Source organism: Physcomitrium patens, chromosome 13 (assembly GCF_059467195.1).
Source record: "Physcomitrium patens ecotype Gransden chromosome 13, ASM5946719v1, whole genome shotgun sequence".
Classification (NCBI taxonomy): Eukaryota; Viridiplantae; Streptophyta; class Bryopsida; order Funariales; family Funariaceae; genus Physcomitrium; species Physcomitrium patens.
Window position 1 is genome coordinate 4,947,853 of NC_143422.1, and position 6,492 is coordinate 4,954,344.

Sequence of the window (6,492 nt, forward strand, 5' to 3'; positions counted from 1 at the left end):
AATGGGCTTTAAGGAGGCTATCTGAGGCCTCGAGGCCTCATTCGGAATTAGGGTTTCTCTTTCAAAGTCATTCGAGCTTTAGAGGCTAGGATCAACAAGTTCAAGATTTTGGATATAATTTGGGTGAAGAGTTTGTGTAATTTCGAGTTTTTGTGAAGGAGATATAGGTGTTCAAAATTAAGGTGTCAAATTTGTACCTACTGTCACTCTTTGAAGCATAACATATGCGTACAGAGAGCAATGAAAGATCGGCAATTAGAGTTGGAGAGAAAACTTTCTTGGCTACACTTTTCATATACTATTTGATGAATTATAAGTCTGGATGAAGGAGTTATAGGGCATTGAAGACAACATATGTAATTCAAAGATAGTAAGTGAGTCATTTTGTTGATAGTATTGGTTGGAGCCATATCTTGAGTTTTTTGATGAATTTTTGGCTCAAAAGTTCTATAAGTATGAATTATTAAGTTAAAAAGGTATAGATCAAAGTTCTATGGTATTTAAGTATTTATTTTTTGAGATATAAAGAAAATAGAATATAGATGTATGTAAGCTAGGATTTAAAGCTATTGTTAGGATTTTTGTTATATCTCAAGATCCGTAACAAATTTGCAATTGAAATTTTTTGTAATAGTTTTTGAAAGTATATCAGTACTTCATGTAAAAGTTTAGGTTGTTTGAATGGTCCGATCATGAGATATAAGCTGTTAAAGTTTGGAAAATATTTCTCATAAGGATATATAAGGTTTTAAGAACTTTATCATACATTTGGATATTTTTTTGGTACTTGGACCTATGTAATGATATAATTGCCCTAAAAGAAAATATATTATATATATAAACTTAGTACTTTTATATATTAGACTTGATTGAGCATTTACTGGCGGCTAGAAGGCCAATGCTTTCTTGAGGTAAAGTCTCTCTACTCCGATATCGGTGATTACATATTGATAAAATCCAAGATGCGCCAAATTGTATTTGCCATGTATTTGGATCTTTGTTTGCTTTGAAGGTAGTTGATAGGTCCCTTCAACCATCAATAATATTCCATACCAGGGCGAGAAGATCACCCTAATATTTGATTATTATTGAGGCTTTCATAACTTTTTTTAAACAAAACATTAGTAATACCATCAAGAGTGGTTCATATCTCTAAAATTATTACTAAACATTAAGAGTCCCTTCCAAGATTGTGGTACCAAACATGTTGTATCTTGCCATCTGTTTGAGGAAGAACATGTTGTTGGTAAAGATCTTCATTTCAATTTTGCTATCTCAAAGGTTGTGATAGTAGCAATGTCTCGTTTGGTAGCTCAACAAATGATAGTTCTTAAGTTGAATCTACTCGTTGTTGGTTCTCCATCTCTTAAGCACTAAAAAATCCAAATAAACAATGATACAAGATAGAATGAAATCTCCATTGGACTTACTATGCTTTATAGCAAAGAATTTCTTGATTCTTCATCTTGGTTTAGATGGATGTCATTGATGAAAAGCTTTAATTTTGGTTGATGCATTTATTAGATTCTTAGATGGCTCCCATATCTATTCATTAATGTCATATCTACGTCAATGTATCAAATATTCCAACCTATTTTGGCACGGCCTTAAATCTAAGACTTCTTCCACATCAAATTCTTCATTATTGTCCACTTCTATAAGAAGTGATGGCATTTGTCTTCTTCATTGTATATCTATTGTCTTGTATGGCTCAAATAAAGTTACACGGAATATATGATGGATTTATTCATTTTTTTTGTCAATCAGTTTGAGGGTGGAAAGCCAAAGATAGTTTTATATCTACCTTCAATATCTTGAAAAGAGTTCTCCTAAATATTGATTAAAATACTTTTCTTCTATCTGATATAATATCCCTTAGTAATCTATGATAGAGAAAGATATTGTTAACAAAGAGTTTAACTGTTCTTTCACCTATGATAGATTTTGTACATCGTACAAAATATACCATCTTGATGAAATGATCTACAATCACAAATATAGAATCATATGAACTTGAAATTGAAAGATCTGAGATAAAATCTATAGAGACAGAAGACCATGGTTATTTTCGTATAGCTAATGGTTGGATGAGTCCATAAAATCAATGACGAGGAGTTTTTGATCTTAAACAAACATCACATATTTGCACAAATTTTTTAATAGCCTTCCACGTTTGAGGCTACCAAAAATCTCTGAATATAAGCTTCAAAGTCTTATTATATCAAAAATGTCCTGTTATAGGAAAATTTTGACGAACTTCAAGAGCACATTGTTATGTTGTGGTTTGACTACCATGTAAAAATAATGTCATTATGTATTTAATGTATAATTTACTTAGCAACATAGTGAGAGCCATGTTATTGGATTTTAGTTGGTTGTAGAGTGTGGTTAAATTACTACTTTAAAAGGAGTTTGTTTAAAAGGATTAATATTAAAATTTGTATAATTTTTTTTTTTTTTGATAGTGACTTTTGAGATTTATTTTGTTGGTAGTAACTTTAAATATTTAGAGTCACCTTTATTAGATATTGGTGATCTTTGAAGTCTTATTTTGGTTCTTTAGTTTGGTGTTTAGGACATATATTGAATAAATCTTGTAAAGAAAAGAATTAGAGAGGGATTTTGGTAGCAAAAAGAGAGTTTAGGGCATCCATATAGATGAATGGAGATGGATGATGAAAATTTCTATTCCTATTGGTCAAAAATCATGACCAATGGGCTTTGAGGAGGCTGCCCGAGGCCATATTAGAGATTAGAGTTAGTTTTTTGGAGGCATTCGAACTTTGGAAGCTAAGGTCAGCAAGTTTAGGTTTTTGGCTATAGTTTTGATATAAATTTTGAGTCATTTGGAGTTTATATGAAAGAGATATGGGAACACAAAGTTAGGGTAGTAGTTTTGTACTTATTGTAAGTCTTTTGGATATAACGTATGCATATAGAAAGCAACAGAGGATTGGCAACTAGAGTTGAAGAGAGCACTCTCTCGGCTACACTTTTGATATATTGTTTGATGGATTTTAAGTTTGGATATAGATATTGGAGGTTAAAGTCAGCACTTACAAATCTAAGAGTGGTAAGTGACCCAAATTTTTTGTAGTTGTGTTTTAAGCTATATCTTGTGCAATTTGATAAGATTTTGGATAAAAATTTCTAAAAAAGTGTAATTCCATATAATCAAACTTTTTATATAAGTTTTGTGGCATTTGGATTTTGGATTTGTGAGATATGAAGAAAATAATACTTAAGTGCTTATGAATTAGGGTTTTAGAGTACCTACTAGGGTTTTTAAGATGCTAAACGATCCGTAGTAAATTTATAATTGATTTTTTGTGAAATAAAGTTTAAGGATGAATTCTATACTATCCATGAATTTGGCAAAATTTGAATAGTTGGATCAAGAGATATGAATTTCTAAAATTCAAGAAGAAGAAATCCTTTGTAAGAATATTATATTTTGAAGGAATTTTATTATAACTTGAGCATTTTATACAAAATAAAGGAGTATTTTGGAAGCCAAGACTTTATATATATATATATATATATATTGAAGATAGATATATAGAACTATGGTTGAATTTTTGTATAAAGTTGATCTTTTGAGAAGAGATTGTGGATTTCGTTTGAAGTTATTGAAAACCTAATCTATCAGCAAATGATTAGCTATGATTTGGTATAGCCGAGAATGTTAGAAAATTTCTAGATATTTTAGAAAGCCTTATGTACAAACTTTCTTAAATATAAAATGATTTATCAGTGCAATATCTTTTTGATATTATAGTATTTATTTATTTTCTATTTTTAGGATTAAATAATTTATTAAAGTTTGATTATTAAGTTAAAATTAAATTCTCTATAGCTAAGTACCTAGTATATTCTTAGATAAAAAATCATGCAATATGACAACGTAATTGTGCTTCTTCTTTTGGAACATATAAGCATCCTTTGAAATAGAGTAGGTTCTCCTTAAATATAAACTTGAAAGTATCTTGAGACTTAGAAGAATTATTTTTAATATCATGAACAAGAAAGTTTGAGGACATACTTCCTTCGATCTGCTCTAAAAAAGTCAAATCAATAGTCAATGTTGATTTCATTGCTTGAAGATAAAATTATTTAAGCTTCAATAAAAATATCCTTTGTTGATCAAAAGCTGCTTCTCTTTCTTTTGGTGTAAGATAAGAATGTTTAGAAAGGTCATCAAACAAACCTTATTATTTTCCTCATCGATAATTGATATTGAACTTGAATCTTGACAAAAATATGCTCCATCAAGCTTGGCGACGATTCAAAATACGTACTCATATGAAATATTCAAAGTTCTTGTGATCCATATACACAATGATTAAACTTACAACACCTTCTAATAATGACACCATTCTTGAAAAGAATCCACAATTGCAATTAGTTCCTTGTTGTAGATCTCATAATTAATCTCGACTGCTAAAACTTTTCTTGAATAAAAAGCTATTAGATGAAGTTTATCATCCACTTCTAATTGAGATAATACTACATTCAAGGCAAAGTCAGATGCATCTATCTCCATAAAAGAATACTTTAGAGAAATTGACGCGATGCAGGATTGGTGTAGAAATAAAAGCTTTCTTTAAAGCTTCAAATAATACTTCTGCTTCTTTAGTCCACTGAAGTGTGTCTTTACAAGTTAAGTGTATAAGTGGTACTACAACTTTAGAAAAGTTTTTGATGAAGATCCGATAGTAATTAGCAAATTCCAAAAAACATTGTACATCTTTTATTATTTTTGGAATCTTTCAGTCTATGATTGTGTGAAATTTTTTAGAATCTATCATTAGACCATTGTTTGAAATGATGTATCCTAAGCAGTCAACTTGAGTAATGTGGAATATACACTTTCTAACTTCGCATACAATTTTGCATCTCTAAGTTTTTGTAATACATGACAAATATGAACTTCATGTTCTTTTACGTTTTTAAATTAGATTAAAATATCGTCCAAGTAACAAACAATGAAATCATCTAGTAACTTACAAAAAATATCATTAATAAGATATTGAAAAGCAACTGGTGCATTCATGAATCCAAAAGGCATGACATTATATTCAAAGTGTCTTATTCGAAATGTAATCTTCTATTGATTTCCTTCTTTAATGTAGATTAGATTATATGCTCATCGTAGATCTATTTTTGTATAGATCTTAGATTGATTTAATTGATTAAGAAGTCTAGATATTAAAGACAGAGGATATCTATTCTTGATGGTAATCTTGTTAAGTTCTCGTTAATCCATACACATTCGTAATGATCCATCTTTTTTCTTCACAAATAAAATGGGAACTCTTGCAAGAGATTTTGAATGGCATATGAAATTCTTAGCCAAGTTCTCATCAATGTACTTCTTGAGTTCAGCCAACTCATTTTGTAATAAACTATAGATTGGACCAAATGGCGACTGAGTTCCTTCTTTAAGATTGATTGAGCAATCATATGCATAATGCTTTGGGAGGATATCTGCATTCTTCTTCTCAAAAATATCTTGAAAATCTTGATATTGATTTCGAATTCACTTGAAATCTTTCTATCATTTAAAATAGGTGTGGCATAAATAATAAAAGTTGATCCTTTTTTTGCAGCATACAAAAAAGCTTTTACACCTACAAACACAAGTTTGAATATACTAGATTCATGGCTTTTTATTGAATTATAAAAACTTTCAATGATATTTGAAGAAAAGTTAAGTTTACAAGAAATCCAATCTATGAAAAAATTATATTTTTTTAGCCATGATAAATCTAAAATGACTGGATTAGAAGGCGATCTAATTATATTAAAAATTACACAACTATTATGACCATTTATTACTACATCTATAAGAAGTGTTTCATGAGTAATATCTCTAAAAGATAATGGATGATCGTCTATAACTTCTACGTATATGGGTTTAATTTTTTGTACTAACTCTATATTATGACTTTTAACAAATTCTTCATCTAAAAAATAAGGTGAAGCTCCTGAATATATTAAAGCAAAGGCTTTGTAATTTTTAGATCTTAAATGTTTATCTATTCTAAAATAAGGAGAGGATTCTGAGGAGAAAATAAGACCTTCATTAGGAATTGTATAAGATTCTAGATGCACGGTCCCTATTGTAACTGGACAACTTCATTTTTTGACATATTTTCATCTTAGATAGTAGTACTTCTGATTTTATAGTTGCATTGTTTCTTTGGATAATATTGAATAGTGTGCTAAGGTTCTCCATAATATAAATATAGTCCTTCTTGACGACAACAAGTCTATTTTTGTTTGGTAAGAGGTTCAAAATGTACTACATCAATTTGCATGTCTTTTATTTTCAAATATTTAGATTGAAAAGTGATTGGTGTTGTCATTGAATTATAATAACATTGAGGTTCCCTTATTTGATTCTCAAATCGAAACTCAAAAAGCCGATTGTCACATTTTAGAAAAAAGTCAATTACTTGACTCAATGTTTGAGGATCAAGTAAATTGAGC